Below are 18,615 nucleotides of genomic sequence, written 5' to 3' on the forward strand. Positions count from 1 at the left end.
AAATGTTGTATAAATCCTTAGGCTTTGTTTGTCCATCTTCACTAGTTTGTGGTGTTATTGTCATCTCAGAAGAACTAAATTGGAACATCCTGGAACTTTTTGATACAGGCTTCCAAGTAAGGTTTGGATTACCTAAGGTCAGTCTGTCCTCATCTGGGGAAGCTTCCATATCGTCTCCCTCAATGCTCACACTTTCCAGAGTGTCCTTTCCTGAAGTAGAAGTGTCATCAGCATAGTTTGAGGAATCATAATTTGAAGATGGATTGTAGGATTCATCAGAAGAATCTTCATCATCAGAGCCATATTCTGGAATGACACTCTTTGCCTTCTTTGCGGTATAAAAGTTGATGGAGTCCATTACCCGTAAAAAATAGAAGTAGAATTGGTTAATTTACTGTTTTGTAAGGCAATCAGTCGAACAATTGTTATAAAAACTCAAATACAGTAGCTTATATTCATATACAGTAAACCCTCGATATAACAGACCCGCTTATAACGGATTTCGGATATAACGGACAAGGTCAGACGATCAAAAATCCACGGGGACCGACTGAGAATAGTTTTTGAACCACCCGCTTCAGGTTGCTACAATAGTGTCTGCTGCCCCATTCTTCGGTTACTGTAGTTTTTTTCAGCCCACCTGATGAGGTATTTTCCTCCTCGTGGTTTCCATTCAAATGAAGAATGTATTTATACCACAAGAAAGTCTGATGCATCAATCCAGGACGTAAATGTTATGGAAAATAGTCAAGTGTCTGTGAGTGTCGCTACTGACACAGTCGAGGGGGGCTAAGCCCCCCAGTTAGGTATGTTAGGTTGCTTTGTTTGGTTGGTTTAAATTTATTTGGAAATTGGTGCTGGGCACAGAAATACGCAGTGCGGGATGGCACATGGCGGTGCATGTGTGGTCAAATTCGTGGGCCGGTGTTGCGGGAAATACCTCCTCGCAGAAATAAGTCGCTCTGCTCTCCACCGTTCATGCGCACTGAGGGAATACAAGGCAGGAAAATATTAATTTGCCTGGTTTCATTTTAGTTTGTCCACTGGTGATCTTTGTGAGCAGTGAGTGAAATGTAGAAACTGTAAACAAGTTGAACATTTCTCTCTGCGAGTTATTTTGCAGCTGCAGATACGGGCTGCGGCGGGTGTAACACAGGCATTGAAAAGTCAATCATTTAATGATTTGTGACAGAAACAGTTATCAAATTATTTCATAATACCCCAAAAACTACCCCCAAAAAACAACAACAAAAAAGTTTTGTCTGCCAGTGCGAGATTGGTGCACTATAGTCCGTTTCATTCCGTCTGTCCAGTCGTGAATGTAGATGTGGCACCTGCGCAGTGTTAGTTTGTGATTGCGTGAAGATCATCTTTATATTTTCAGTGATATATTTGAATGTTTGTGTATACAAACAACCCTCAAGTCTTTTTATATGAACCGCAAACGTGCCGATTTGCATCGATAATCTACCATATAAGCACACGAAAGAACAATTTGTATATCAAACAGTATAGTCTGATCATACTCGAACGATTCATAGCCTTTCAGATACCCATATTTCATCTCATTCAGGTACATAAAGTGATATCCGACTCTGCAAGTGTCTATACATAAGGAATTTTGATGTGTTGCATGTAAACAGCATGTGTAGCCTAATATTCTAAATAGCCTAGCATATCATTCAACAGTTATTTACTATTTTGTGTTATTTTGATTAATAATCATTATTTACATGCAGTAAATTATTAAGATATCCTTTACATGCGCTTCCAGAGCCAGATGTCTTATAATATAGCTGAAATGAGCTATCAATCAATGAATTTGAAAAAACATAGATCGTTCTAGCATGATGTGACTATGTTATTTGATAAAAGTTTGTCATTTCCTGTGCTTGTGTGTTAGATTATTGATGCAAACGACCGAGTTATTTTTTGTACACATAAATATTCAAATATATTATTGAAAAATAAGCTTAAATGTCTGTCACAGCAGTTGATTTTCACATATTCATGAACTAGAAATGTGCAGGTGCCACGTCCATCAAAATTCCCACTTTGTTGGTGGACAGACGGAATGAAACGGACTATAGTAAAATTTTATCCATACCCGTAACAATACGGCCCCCTAGCAGGGCCCCACTGCCAACCTGGCAGCCTCAGTGCCTCGCAGTCTGTTGCCAAGTGTGCTGTGCGGCTATACAGACAACGTGCAGACAACATACACAAGAAAAAGAAAACTATATAACTCGTTAATTAGGTTTGTTGGTATTATTTTTTTGCCGCTTATAACAAACTTTTGGCATTAACGGATCAAGGTCCCCCCAATAGGCGCACCTAACAACACCAAAATGTGGGCTACAAACTTGACGCAGGGACTGTTATTGGGGGCCATTGAAGGTAACGGGCTTAAGAGTGGCCTATCCGGATGTTTTGTTTTTATTTATTAATGATCCATGAGACATCCTAGAGTTAAATCAAAGTATGTGCTTATCTTTATATTCATTCATACACACACTGGTAATATATCTGTGGGGTCTGATTCACTTATTAGAGTGAAATTCTATTGTGAAAAAGTCACATTCGTGTCACTGGAAAAAAATTAAACTAGTAATTTAAGTTTTGCCACCATGAAATATACATAAATAGATAAATATGAAAGCTCACGAAGTCACAATAAGTGACATCACCTGCTTTGCGCAGTAAAAAAATGCGATTTAAGGTATCTGATACCCTCGAAATGGCTTGCGCGCTGCCTCTGGCCTCGGAGCTACAGCCTTAACGTTGCCAGATAGTCGTACTCAGCTGATTATATTTCCCGACTTCCTACCCCAAACTGTCTTCTGGGCTCCAATAACAAAACTAATTTATAGTTATTATTAAAAGTTAGATTCTGATGTTTCTTGGCAATACTTAGGCGTCAGAAACAGGTAAATACTATGCTCTGAGTATGACAATCTGGCAACGGTGGCTATACGTATTTTCATATTATTGTTCTGTTGTTTATTCATTGTTGTGTTCAAGAAAAAGAATACTCATAATTTTAGTTAGTTTTTGGTTATAAGGATTCTTTACGAAATACAATTATAACGCTACCTCCTCTACCTTAGGAAACGTCCTGAATCTTGGATTGGCTACGGTCATGTTAGGTGCACCTATTAGTCCGTTATATCGAGGGTTTACTGTATATATGCACAGAAAAGCCATTTTGATGGCCTGCCCCAAAATGGGTCAGGCCACAACAAATTCATAAAACATTATTTTGTTGCGGCTTGCCCCTATGTGGGTCAGGCTTTCTGCCAGGTTCAATTATGATCTCCAGGCCACAAGAATAACACCCGCCCCCTCTCTGCCCGGTTGCTACTGCCAAACTTGAGATATTGATATTCAAATGCATTGCAACAGCGTGGCGGCGGGGTTGCTGCCAGTCGTAAGATACATGTTAAATAATCAGTTAGTTCAATTTTGATTTATATAGGACCATCTATGTTTGTGTATGCAATCTTTAAACTTTTCTTCCCTTATCCCTTTTTTTTCCCTCTTTCTATCAACACCCTTACTCCCTTCCTTCGCCTCTTATCCACCACTTCTTCAGTTTTTTGTTCTTCATTCTCCAAAAAAAAATCTTCTTCTGATCTTTCATCATTTCTCTTTTTCAGTTTTTTTTTTATCAGTTCCTTAGCTTTCATTCTTTCATCCTCTGACATATTTCTCCTCACATTTATTTGGAGGAGTGGTGATGATTGCGTTCAACTGCTCAGGAAGAGTGAAAACGGACGTTAAACAAAATAATGATGATGATGATGATATGTTTGCTTATATTCTTCAGAGTTGTTTAGTTTCCTTGATCTATTTAGTATAGTTTCTGTTGCCATTTGGGACCTTCACTTTATTTTTAGTGGTCTGTTTTTTTCCTTCTTCGTATCTTCCCAATCTTGTTATTTCATCTACTTCTTCTTCTTTCTTTTCCTCCTCTTCAGTATTCATATTTCTCAATATACTTTTCACCTTACTCCTCTCGTAACTCTCTCTCTGAACCTTCACTGGGTTTTTTCTTCCTTGACACCAAAGACTATAAGACACTTTTTCTTTTCTGCCGTGTCCCTCACCATTGTTTCTCTAATTTTTAGGACATTCACAACTTATTTTTCTATGTTTTGCCTCAGCTCCTGTTGCTGTTGTTCTAGAATTTCCCTAAAGCTCGTTTTTTCCTTGTCCTTTTCACTTCTCCACTCCTTCAATTCATCACTGACCACATCCTTAATCTTTTCGTCTACCTTTACACCCACACTTTGCTGATCATTTCCTATCTTCTTTGCTACCCCTCTTCTTATCATTTCTTCCATCTTCTCCATGTCTTCGTTTGTCCCCATCACACTAATCTCTCTTCCCATTTTCAAAATATTGTATCATGGTCTTTTTTTTAATTTTTCCATCTTCAGTTATGCTATTTCTTTTTGGATTTTCAACTGATCCTTAGTCAACTTATTTATTTCTTCTCTCAAGTTCTCCATCATTTTCTTTGTCTCCTCGTCTCCTCTCCTTGCCTCATCATCTCTTTTTTACTTCGGTCAGTGCCTGAATCACTTCCCCAAACTCTGTTCTCAACTTCCTCATTTCTATCACTATTTTGTCACAGTCCTGCTCCACTTTGTTTATTCTTTTCCACTGTATCAGTTCAATTGTTAATTTTGGCGAGAAGCCCTCGAAACTCTCCCCCAAGTCCTCTCCCCGTCAATTAGGAGACTCCGCCAGAGACTCCGCCATCTTGAAACTTTGTTTGCCTTCCATCCAACCTCCTTCCTCTCCTTCTCCCTGTTACACTTTTCGCTTCTCACTCTCTCATATTCCTTGGAATTTCTAAACTCATAGGAGATGGGATTCAAATAACTTAGCTGTTGCTCGGGCCCTTATGACTGACAAATAGATTGTTGTTCTCCTCTTCATCTGTCCACGTACTCTCGCTTCTGTGGCCAGTGTGTGTTGTAGGCACTGGACAAGCTGTGTATGTGTGCAAGTGTGTGTGTGTGTGTTTGTATTTATTTACCTGGTTGTGACATACGGGAAAAGAGCTACGCTTGCGCTGTCCTGTCTCCATATCCGCTCTTACCAATTTTTCCTTAAAATCATGAATGTTTCTTGCACAAACCACCTCCTCCTCCAGTCTATTCCATAGCTCAATACTTCTGTTTGGGAAGCTAAACTTTTTCACATCTACACGTGGTCGCCCTCAACTTCTTTCCATGTCCTCTTGTTTCTCTCTTGTTCCACACACACAGGTCCTCTCTGTCCAAATGGTCCACTCCACTCGCAACCCTGTACACCACTATCAGGTCTCCTCTTTCTCTTCTTCTCTCTAGGGTTGTGAGCCCCATGCTATTGAGTCTCTCCTCATGTCCGAGTCTCTCCTCATAAGTCCGTGTGTGTGTATTTACTTTGTTGTAGTTTTACAGGGCCTGGGCTTACACTCGTGTGGTCCCGTCTCCATATCTGTATTTGTCCAACTTTTCCTTAAAGTTTTGCACACTGTGCCAATACTACATCCTCACTTAGTCTGTTCCAAACCTCTATATATCTTTGCAGGAAGCTATATTTCTTTATGTCTCTCAAGCATCTTCCTTACCTCAATTTTTTACTGTGTCCTCTTGTGTTGCTGGTGTTTATTCCTTCTCTTAGTAGTAACTCCTCATTGTCTGCTTCTTCCATTTTATGCAACAATTTATAAATTTGAATTATGTCTCCTCTTTCCAGTGTTGGTCGGTCCATTACCTTTAACCTTTCTTCATATGTCAATCCCTCCAGTTCTGGAACCATTTTTGTTGCCATCCTTTGTATTCTTTCTAGTTTTTTTAAGTGTTTCTTTTCATGGGGAGACCACACCACCTCCGCATATTCCAATTTTGGTGTAATCGTAGTGGTTATTAACTTTTTCATCATATCCTTATCCATGTAGTGGAATGCTAATCCTATATTTCTTACCATTTTATATGTATCACCGAATATCCTATTAACCCCTTCACTACAGCCACGCCAAAACAGCGCCCCGCGCTGTATCCGGGATCGCCGCGCGCGCCAAATTTCAAATGTCACTATTGAATATAACAAGTTTTCAGCAATAAACTCGACATAATCATCATGTATTATATATGAAAACATGCATAATTAAATGGTGCACATAAAGAAACTCACTCCGGCCGGGCCAAAACGGCGCCCAGCGCCGTATCCTGGATCGCCGTGTGCCAAATTTCAAATGTCGCTATTGAATATAACAAGTTTTCAGCCATAAACTCAACATAATCATTATGTATTATACAGTAATCCCTCGCCATATCGCGGTTCACTTATCGCGGTCTCGCTGTATAGCGGATTTTTAAATTATAAATATTTAGTTTCGTGTCGCGGATTTTTCGTTATATCGCAGGATTTTGCGGTATAGAGGTATTTTAATATGTCTATTATTTTACTTATTTTGCAGAAGAAGCATTTTTAGCCTAAAAAATTGTAAACAATATAAAAAGATTAAGAAAGTATTAATAAAAACATATTAAAAGAATATTAAATTGAAATAAAATACGTAGCGCACAGCAGATGAATAGACAAAGACTTGCACGTGTGTAAAACGCAGCTACGGCCGCTTCCGCTTGAGCTAGTTTGCCCACGTGTGATCGTACACGGCACACTATTGTTGTGATACAGTGAATTTACCGTACCCAACGGTTATGTTTCTCGCAAGACACTAGAACTACACCAGGACAACTCCATAAAAAAGACACACAAACCACTTACCACTAATTCATCAGGGGTGCTGGGCTTTCCCCTATAAGCACCTCCCAGCGTTACAACGATAATCCTAACAGGCCTGATAGTAATACTTAGTTGTAATCACTGTAGGAGGCACTTATCTTTCGAAGGGTTTCAAAAGATGTGGTCTCTTGAAGTAAGTTCTGGAGGAGTCCTGTTGTCCTCGAGACTAAGTTTAAATCAGCACTGCCACGAGTTAATGTGGGGCGAAAGCGCTGAGGTGTTGTTTGCTTGAGAGCAGGTGATGTTGTGGGCCGAAAGCCAACCATGTGGGTCTGAAGGGCTATTTTGAATTTCCCTCGCCAGATGGCGTGGCTTTCGATTGGTTAAATTATCCTTGCTCCAAAGGCAATTATTTATTATTTCATGAAAGGAAACACTGAACTATTGTTATTCCTTTCATGGTAAATATGTTTAGTCTTCAGGCAGTGAATACGGAGATACTGTATCGGTCTGGGAGCCGATGAGCGAAGTATGTAAGTACCATCCAAGGCTTATTTGAGCTCAGACGATACTCTTAGTTGGCTTGAACTCTTGGCCCGAGACTAGTTCCATAAGGGAAATAGTTAATTTGTCTAATCCCCTGGTTAACTGACCTAATTCCTAACACTATTGGCTGATGGATGGGAGGCGACCAACCAGAGCACTGTGTTCTGTATCCTGGGTGCTGATTGGCTCAGCGACCGCAGCATTTCTTGGTTGGTCAGTGGTTAGCTCGGAGACAAAGGGAGAGTGTGTTACAGCTTGCTACCGTTAAATGCTACGAGAACTTGGCAGTGAGGACCCAGACAGGATGAGACAATGACTACACTTAAACAAGACTAAAGTCCTAAACTTGCTCAAAATGATTACTCCAAGCTTATCTTGTTTCGTGGAACTCTTTGCGGTACTGGAATAAACACGTGGAGAGCTACTGAACCGAACAGCCAATACGGTCTTCTTCTTCTTGAGACCACAACCTACCGACGACACAAATAACGGACATGTTGGTGACTGAGTTTCTGACTAGAATTTTGATGAGTTTCCCGTGAAATGTAGCCGACTTTGAATCTCTCGAGAAACTAGTGGTTGGGTGACCTTGTTCACACGGGCTGAGGCGAGATTCACAGATATGCATACTTATATAAATAATATATATAAAATATAATATATAAATTATATAAATAATAAAATAAATAGAAGGTCGCTACTTCGTGGATTTTCGCCTATCGCGGGGGGTTCTGGAACCTAACCCCCGCGATAAACGAGGGATTACTGTATATGAAAACATGCAGAATTAAATGGTGCATGTAAAGAAACATGAATTAATTGATAATTTTGAGATGTAAGCATAAATATAGAGATAAAATAACTCGTATATTGACTAAAGTGAGCCAGGACGCAGTATGCGTGTCCTCGGATTGGGTATGGGGCACATAAGGACGCAGTATACGCATCCTCGTGTTGAAGGGGTTAACATGACTTTCAGGCTGTAGATTATCCTGTATTGTCGCTCCCAGGTCTCTCTCTTCTTGAACTTTCTTTAATATTTCTCCATCTCCCATCTATATGTCCATTTTGGTCTCACTTCACTCTTTCCCATTTCCATCACATGACATTTCTTCACATTGAATTCCATCTCCCATTTCATACTCCATTCCCAAATCTTATTCAGGTCATCTTGCAGAATTTCAGTCTTTACTGTTTCTTATATGAGGCGTCCGGAGGTAAAGGGGCGACTTCACCAAAACCTAGTTTTGAGTAAATCGCATTGAGAGTTTAGCTATGTGTACAGCAGTTTCCTCTTGACTTACCAAGTTATTGTTTGTATTCATTTTAATTGTATGGCCTAGCTGTATAATAAGAACAATTCTTTTTTCTTTTGTATTGAACAATAAATCTATTTTATTGCTAAATTTCTATACCCCAATTTGGAAATTGGTTATGATAATTGGAATATCCATAATGTGTGTGTATTTTTAAAATCTATGTTGTTCACCTAAACTACAGTCTGAACCATTTAATTTTAAACCAAAATGCTGATTTTTTATTAATTTTTATAATAATAATCACATGGTACACAACTAAAAATGCCAGATTTGGTGATGTCGCCCCTTTACCTCCGGACGCCTCATATGTCTCAGCAGTTTCGCATCGTCTGCAAACAGGCTCATATAACTGTTTACTCTCTCCGGCATATCATTTATATATACAGGTGAGCCCCATTTAGCGCGAGAATTAGGTGGAAGAACGCGGTTGCGCTAACTGAATTCGCGCTAATTGAATAAAGTAACCAATATGAAAAAAATTATTCGGTGCACACATGGGTCTGACTTTTGGGTTTGATAATTACTCAAAATAATCACTCACATTAAAAAAAAAAAAAAAAAAAAAAAACGATTGGCTGAGCTCTGAAAACACGCTTGTGACTCGCTGGGAGTCCGATGACATCATCGCCGGCGCTCACCCGGCACTGGCAACGCCCGTGCGCCCATCCAGGAGCGAGTTGTCGGTTCACCGTAACCTGGTGTCACACTGAGCCCTTTTCTTCCCACCGCGTTGGCAGCAGCTTTGACAACCGGCAAATCCAAATTTTCTGGGTGTGCGTCACACACGCCCAAGGTCAGTTGCCCATATCCACATCTTCTTCTTCTTCTTTTGACCCGTGATGCTCTGTATCACTTCTTAGGTCCTCCTTTCGTTCCTCTTTTCTTCTTTTTCACTTATACACACTTTTCAGTATTACAATGTAAACAAAGCACTTGCCCTGTATCAACAGGTGTCGTCTGCTAAAGTAAGGGCTCTCGCGGCTTGTGCCGCGCATCATGGCGGCTTGGCGCAATTTTTAAAATTCAGTCGTGGTGGCTGCTCGCGCTAACTGAGGCTTTTGCACTAATTAATTTTTTTCTTGGTAGATGGTAGCTCACGCTAATTGTAGTTCGCGCTAATTGATCTCGCTCTAAGTGGGGCTCTACTGTACTAGGAAAAGTATTGGTGCCAATACCGATCCTTGAGGCACTCTACTATCTACAGTTCTCCATTCCGATTTCATGTCCTTTACCACTGTTCTCATTTCTCTTCCCCTTAAGTAACTTTCCATCCAGTTCTTCGTTTTCCCTTTTCAATCCTCCCTTATTCTCCAGCTTCCATAGTAGTCTTGTATGTGGAACTTTGTCAAAAGCCTTCTTCAGGTCCAAGTAAACGCAATCAACCCATCCGTCCTTCTCCTGTATTATGTCTGTCACTCTTGAGTAAAAGCTCAGTAAGTTTGTTACACATGAGCACCCTTTTCTAAAGCCATATTGCTTACTTGTGATTATATTATGCTCTTCTAGAAATTTTGTCCATTGTCTCTTTATCACTTTCTCGCATATTTTACATATTACACTGGTCAATGATACTGGTCTGTAGTTCAGGGGTTCTTCCTTCTTTCCACTTTTGTATATAGGGACCACTTCAGCCCTCCGCCACTCCTTTGGTACTTTACCAGTTGTTATTGAGCATTTTATGATATCATATACTGGTCCAACCAGCTGATTTACTGCTTTCCTCTCTTCCAGCTCCTCCATTATTTTATATATCTCCTCTTTAGTTACTATGACTTCTTCCGTATGAACATTTATCTTGTTTTCTTGTGGTTCATTGAATTGTGATTCTTTTGTAAAAACTTGCTGGAACCTTTTGTTTAGTAGCTCAGTCATGTCTTTGGGATCTTCGATTATCATATTCCCGTCACTCAATCTTTCTATTGTTTCCCTTGGTTTGATTTTTCCATTTATGAAGCTATAAAACAGTTTAGGTTCTTCCTTGCAGTTTTGACGATATCCTTTTCATATCCTTTCTCTTCTTCTCTCCTTATTTTCACATATTCATTTCTTGCTATCTTAAAATCTTCTTTATTCCTTTGATTCTTATTTATTTTCAATCTCTTCCATGGTTTGTCTCTTTTTTCCTTTGCCTTTGCACATCTTGCATTAAACCAATCCTTTTTTCCTTTTTTGGAGGGTATATATTCTGGTACATATTTCATAACTCCTTGTTCATACGCCTCCATAAAAAAATATTGTGTGTGTGTGTGTGTGTGTGTGTGTGTGTGTGTGTGAGTGTGGGTGTTTGTGTGTGTGTGTGTGTGTGTGTGTGTGTGTGTGTGTGTGTGTAATAATAATAATAATAATAATAAATGGTTTATTAAGTGATTGCAGCTGTAAAGCTGAAAATATACATGTTAGAAATACAATATTGAAATAAAATAGAAAAAAAAGTACAATGTGAAAGGGGTATAGGGGGTCTGGGGTGGTGGGGGGGAGGTGAGGTGGTGGAATGCAGTGCGTTAGTGCTGAAGGAGGCGGTGTGGTATTCCGGGTGACGGGTCAGGTGTTTAAGCCCCAGGTCAACCCCAGGTCAAAAAAGGGTCAGGTCGCAGTTGATGGCAGGGGTGTAGGTAGAAGCGGTGTCGGCCGTCACTCAGTTTAGTAATGACCTGCTAATCTCTCCAGCCGGTGAGACAAGATAGGAAGAGGTGGACTGAGAAGCAGTAGGCGTGGGAACATCAAATCGTCTGCTGTCCCGTCTCCATAACGCTTATTATCCAGTTTGACTTTAAATTCGTGAATCGTTTTTGCACACACAGTCTCCTTGTCAAGTCCGTTCCATGTTGTTATACTTCTGTATGGAAAACTGTATTTCTTGATGTCTCTCCTACAGTCGCTCTTCTTCAGTTTCTTACTATTCCCTCCTGTCACACTTCTGTCACATACCACTAAGTCTTCACTGTCCAATTCCTCCAATCCCTCTTGTATTCTGTATAATGCTATTAGGTCCCCTCTCTCTCTTCTGCTCTCCAGTGTTGTTAGTCTCAATTTCTCCAGTCTTTCTTCATAAGTATGTTCTCTGAGAGTTTCCAGTAATTTAGTCGCTGCTCTTTGTATTCTTTCCAACTTTCTAATTTCTTTCTTCAATCTAGGTGACCACACTAATGCTGCGTATTCCAGTCTTGAACGTACCATTGATGTTATTAGTTTCTTCACCATTTCTTCATCTAAATATGTAAATGTTGCTTTTATGTTTCTAAGAAGATTGTATGTTTCCCCAGTTATCCAGTCTATATGTTTTCCAAAGGATAACTTGTCTGTTATGATCACTCCCGGATCTTTTTCTTCAGTTTTTTTCATGATTCTTTCATTACTCAGAGAGTAGTTCCCCGATATTCGTCTACTGCTCTTACCAAACTCCATCGCACTACACTTCTCTGTATTGAATGTCATTTCCCATTTGCGTGACCATTCGCTTTTTCTATCGAGATCTTGGCTCAGGGCTACACAGTCATCTTCATTAGCTACCCTCCTCATTATTTTAGCATCATCAGCAAACATATTCATATAGCTTGTCACCCCTTCTGTCATGTCATTAATATAAGTTACAAACATAATCAGAGCCAGCACTGATCCTTGGGGGACTCCACTCATCACCCATCCAGCTTGATTTATTATTCCTGATTTCTGTTCTCATTTCTCTCTTCATCAAAAAGTATACAATCCAATCCAATATTGAACCACCCAGACCTCCAACATGATTAAGTTTCCATATTAATTGTTTGTGTGGTACTTTATCAAACGCCTTCTTTAAGTCCAGATACACACAATTGCCCAACCGTCTCTTTCCTGTATTATATCAATTACTCTTGAATAGAAGCTGATCAGATTAGTTACACAAGACCGTCCTCCTCTGAATCCGAATTGGCTATTTGTTAATATACTGTTTTCTTCTAAATACTCCGCCCATCTGTTTTTTATAATTTTCTCACACATCTTTACTACTACACTTGTTAATGACACTGGCCTATAGTTCAATGGGTCTTCCCTACTTTCTCCTTTATGTATTGGGACGATGATGGCCCTCATCCAGTCTCTCGGTACCTTCCCTTGTGCTAGTGAGACATTAATCAAGTTGCTCAACTTTTCACCTATTTGCTGGTTACACTCTTTTAGCACCCAATTTGATATACCATCCGGTCCTGCTGATTTCCTCGCATCCAATTCTTCCAATAATTTTCTAACTTCATCTGCTGATGTTTGTATTCTCTCCAGACCCACTCTATTCCCCGGCACTGCATCTACACCTTCAAACTCACTCTCCTTTGTGAACACTGTTTGGAAACAGTTATTCATCACTTCTACTATTTCACTTATACTATCAAAAGTTTCACCATTAACTTTAACTTTCTGAATCACATCTCTATTTTTCAACTTTCCATTTATGAACTTATAAAACAGTTTTGGCTGGTCTTTGCACTTATCTACAATATTTTTCTCAAAATTCCTTTTTTCTTCTCTTCTTACTTTGACATAAGCATTCCTCTTCCTTTTGTACTCATTCCATAGATCCATCCTCCTATTTTTTCTCCATTTGTTCCATGCCTTCTCCTTTTCCTGCTTGGCGTCTACACACTTTCTATTGTACCACTCTTCTCTTGATTTCTGGCCTTCTTTCATCCTTGGTACCCACTTTTCCACTCCTTCGTTGTAAATCTGTAGAAAGATAGCCCATTTTTCCTCCACATCTTCAGCCTCAAAAAAAGTATCCCATTGTGTGTGTGTTACTCACCATGTGATACGAAGAAGCTTGTCCAGTGCCTACAACTTGGTATATAAAGGTGCTTACCTCCCTGATGATGCCATCATGTTCAGGAGAACTTTCTCCATCATATGCCATTTTGATAGTTTTATAATTAAAAAAAAATTGGATGGAATGAAGTGCTATAAACATTTATATCTGCTGTTTTGACTTCAACTCAAATAATCTTGTTTATTTTCAGTCATTTGTAGTTTTTTTTTTTTTCAACTTATATGTAATCCACTGTTATTCTGCTGTCGAATGATCAAGAATGAAAGAAAGTGATGAAGAAATCAAGTAAATATTATGTTACATAAGTGAGCTACAGAGAATGAAAGTAAAACTTATAGTGTGGAAAAGCCAGTTTACTAGGATGAGCAGGAGATGACTACCCAAACTGCTGCCCAATCTGCAATGAGCATATTAAAGCAGTCTAGGCTTCAATTGCAAGCTACAAATGAACAGAGTATTGTCTCCCTACCTTGAGTTGAGGAAAAGGAGAATGTCTGTGGATGAATGGAAAGAGAAAATGGAGGCCAGAACTTACTGAACGTTTAGGCAGCGGCTTATAGGATAGCAGCCTATTGGTGAAGTGAAAGAGTTGAAATTTGAGAAGGAAGAACGTGTGCTAAGCTGCGTGTTTTTCTTTGTAGGGCCGCATCAGAGTGAAGAGCCGCCGGGAACTTGGTCTCCTCTCCATCGCCTCATCCACCTCTTCTCTTACTCCTTCATCCACAGTCTCATGCTCCTCACCATTAGCCGGTAAAATCAGGACAACACCCAGCCCTTCCACCCCTCAGTCATTCACCTCAGCCTTGTCCCCATTGCCTACCAGTCCTGTTCCCCTCATATCCTTGAGTCCTGCTGTCACCACTGCCACTAGCCCACTAGCCACCATGGCATACCCTCTCAAGTGTCCCTATTGCAGCTACATTGGCACAAGTGAGAGTCTTCTTCTGCGTCACCTCCGCACCCATAGTGGGGGTCTGGGTGGGGTGCAACTTTATCATTGTAACTCGTGCCCATACAGTGCCACCCAGTGGGAGAGTGTCAGGCGCCACTCCTGGAGGCAGCATCGGCAGGAAATTGAACCAGAAAAGGATAACCAATAGTAGTTCAAGCTTTTCCTGCTCTTATTCCTTCCACCCTTTCACTCATTTAGTAAAGCCACAGTTCACTGTTTCTCCTTTTTCCATTCATACCATAGCCATATTTTAATATTTTGTTCTTGTTGATGAGAGAATGACAGCGTAAGGGTCAGTCAATGATTGCTCTTATAAGCTTATCCACATCTCTCTGTCACTCTTCGCTTTCACTTTGGTGACCAGTATAAGATTAGAACACTCCTCTGTTAGTTTGTTCTCTTTTAATTTATTCGGCATGCGGTGTGAGGCTGCAGAAATACGTAGCACAGGACAGGACATGGCGGTGGTGTGTGTGGTCCAGTCGCGTTCCGGTGTTGCGAGAAATACAGGTAACTTTCAATTTACGCGAGTTTGGTTCACGCGTTTTTTAAATAACGCGGGGTCCAAAATCAAAATAAATGTTTAATCTACACGTTTTTTCACTTATACGTGATATTTTATGGAATGGCCACCAGATGTCTCACGCAACTGGACTCACACGGCACCGTGGCCACACAGCTGAGCTCAGTTCTTCCCACGCGCCACTTGAACAACAATACAGTACCCACGCTGCCACACTACTTAACAATAGGGGTGGGCAGTTATTGGTACCAGTACCAGTACTAACGGTACCAGCTATACGGTACAGTACCGGTACCAGACTGCTTGGTACCGGTATCAATACTAGCCAGTCGCTCATGGTGTCCCTCATTTCTTCCTCACACGAGTGAGGCTGAGACTGAGTGCCTGAGTACGTGGGTATCTCGGTGATATGGATATTCTCTCTCTCTCTCTCTCTCTCTCTCTCTCTCCACTGAATGAAGTGAATATTTATTTTTCGATAGAAACCTACCTCTTGTTTGATTTACATTGTTTTTGACTTACGCGACCTCTTCAAGGACACAATACTCGCGTAAATCGAGAGTCACCTGTACCTCCTCGCAGAAATAAGTCGCTCTGCTGTCTACCACGCATGTGCACTGGGGGATTACACAGCAGGAAAACATTAATTTGTCTGGTTTTATTCTAGTTTCCCCACTTGTGATCTTTGTGAGCAGTGAGTGAACTGTAGAAACAGTAAGCAATTTGAACCTCTCTCTGTGAGATATTTTGCGGCTGCGGCTGCGGGCATCGGCTGGTGTACAACAGGCATTGAAAAGTTATTCATTTAATGATTTGTGACAGAAACAGTGATCAGATTATTTCATAACACACCGAAAACTATAAAAAAAAAAAGTCGTATGCCAGTGTGAGATTGGCGCACTTGTAAAACTTTACCGATACCCGTAACAATACGCCTCCCTCCCCCCCACAAGGCCCCACTGCCAACCTGGCAGCCTCAGTGCCTTGCAGTCCATCGCCTAGTGTGCTGTGCAGCTATACAGATAATGTGCACACAACATACACAGTAAAAAGAAAAAAACTTTCTACGTTTATTAGGTTCGTCGGTATTATTTAATGTGTCTAATCTTCGCCGCTTATAACGGACTTTTGGCATTAACGGACTACGTTCCCCCCCAATTAGTCCATTATATCGAGGGTTTATTGTGTGTATATATATATATATATATATATATATATATATATATATATATATATATATATATATATATATATATATATATATATATATATATATATATATATATATATATATATATATACGGTGTTGGGCACCGCTAACCAAAAATTTAGTTTCGCTTACGCTAAACCGCTAAACTGATAAAGAAATTAGTGGAAGCTAACGCTGACTACTAATTTTTTTTATATGTGGATTTAGCTTTGGTTTAGTATTTTGCCTCTAAAACCCTTAAAAACAGACCTAGTGACCTGAAATTTCAATATGTTGTAGCTTAGACAAAAAGTTTCCCTAATAATCGTCCAATTACCCAACTTTAAGGCGTAATTTACCCAAAAGTATAAGCCCTGGAATTATTGTGCCATGTTGCTCAACTGGTGCCGTGTCTGCATACAACAGACAAGAACAAACCTGTATGATTTTTCAGTAGACTTAAAGTTAGCGGAGGAAGAACTACATTTAGAGGAAGCAAATTAGTCTGCTGACTTTTTTCAAAATTGGCGAAAATGCTAATCAGCTAACGAAAAAGTTAGCTTCGCTAATTAGTGGTTATCGGATTATCGGAACCGTGCCCACCACTGTGTGTGTGTGTGTATATATATATATATATATATATATATATATATATATATATATATATATATATATATATATATATATATATATCTCTCTCTCTCTCTCTCTCCCTCTCTATCTCCATATATATATATATATATATATATATATATATATATATATATATATATATATATATATATATATATATATATATATATATATATATATATATATATATATCTATACGTTTCTTTTTCTAAGTAGATAATCAGTATAATTTTATAGCTCATTTTCTTGTGGAAAGAAATTCTCAGTATATGATTGAAATAGCAAACCTTGTGTTATAATTTGATCTCAAGATTAATAAGCCATTAATAAGACATTAACAATCTTGTATAAATGATGATCAGGCTGATGTCATGTTGTCTACACAAAGGAAACATCTTACCCTTGGAGTTCTGTAACATGTTAGTTCCTCACTTCGCAGCTCTTAATTAAAGTGTTCTGTGCGATTCGGAATGTAGTGATAAAATTCTTAATGCCAAATGTTATTACCAAAAAATAAATTGGCTCCCATAGCTAGTCCTAAGTTCTGCTATTAATAGGTGTAAATGTGAGATGTGGTGTTGGCTTTAATTAGTTGTAACTAAGTACATGCTGTTATGTTATTATAAACCATTTATAACTTAACCAACTATTACTTGTGATACATGTGTATGTATTTACCTAGTTGTATTTACCTTGTTGTAGTTTTACAGGGCCTGGGCTTATGCTCGCGTGGTCCCGTCTCCATATCTGTATTTATCCAGTTTTTCCTTAAAGTTATGCACACTCTTTGCCGATACTACATCCTCACTTAGTCTGTTCCAAACCTCTATGTTTCTTGGCGGGAAGATATATTTCTTTATGTCTTTCCAGCATCTTCCTTTCCTCAATTTTTTACTGTGTCCTCGTGTGTTGCTGGTGTTTCCTCCTTCTTCTTCTTGTGTGTGTGTGTGTGTGTGTGTGTGTGTGTGTGTGTGTGTGTGTGTGAGAGAGAGATAATTATTAGTTGCCTAGAGTCAAATACTTATAAATGACCATAACTCAATTAGTGGATAAGCATACTCATATCTCAGAATGCTGAATACTCTTTTATTTTGTCTATGATTGAAGAGAATAAGTCAAGTAAGAAATAAGAGTAAACAATATCCACATGGCAGATATATTACCATTTTGTCTTTCAGAAGGCACAAGGAAGTACAAATAACCTTATTGACAGGGTATAATCCTTTAGAAATTCTCATTAGGTAGGTAATTGCATTCAAAGTCAAGCTCAATTTTGCACCATTTACAGTGTGAACTGGAAAAATGTTTCAAGGAAATATACTATTGCTTAAATATTTTAACATAGTGTACCTGTTACAATATTTATGTAAAGGAATGAAATGGCAAATGAATGGGAGTCAACCCTAGAGTGAGCAAGTGTTTTGTAGCAGAAATTACTCATTATAACTACTGTTAATTATGACCTATTAAGGGACTCACTGTTCAGGCAAACCAAGGTCCTTATTCATCTTTTAAGAAATGATATCCGGACACACTAGCAGGTACAGGTGTCTGCATTTGATCTAGGTACAGTCACTATAGTGGCTAATGACTATAAGAAAAACCTGACTTGTGGCTATTTATTCTGTAGTATATTATTTGGTGAATCTTTATGTACCTTCATTACTTCTAACCATATAAACGATATGCATACTGTCACTTCACTGACTGACCGTCATTTCACTGAACCGGTTGGTTCAGTGAATGGTGAATTAGGAATTGTGTTTGCAGTTGTGCAGTCAGCAGAATAGATATTTTCATTTCATGGCCTATTTGAGATAAATACAATACAAGAACAAAACTTGATTACCATATAGTGCAGTAAACCTTTGCTTTAACAAACCAATTAGAAGGAAGGGGGTGGCATTATATCCAAAA

The sequence above is a fragment of the Eriocheir sinensis genome, chromosome 36 (genome assembly GCF_024679095.1).
Source record: "Eriocheir sinensis breed Jianghai 21 chromosome 36, ASM2467909v1, whole genome shotgun sequence".
In the NCBI taxonomy this organism is placed as follows: Eukaryota; Metazoa; Arthropoda; class Malacostraca; order Decapoda; family Varunidae; genus Eriocheir; species Eriocheir sinensis.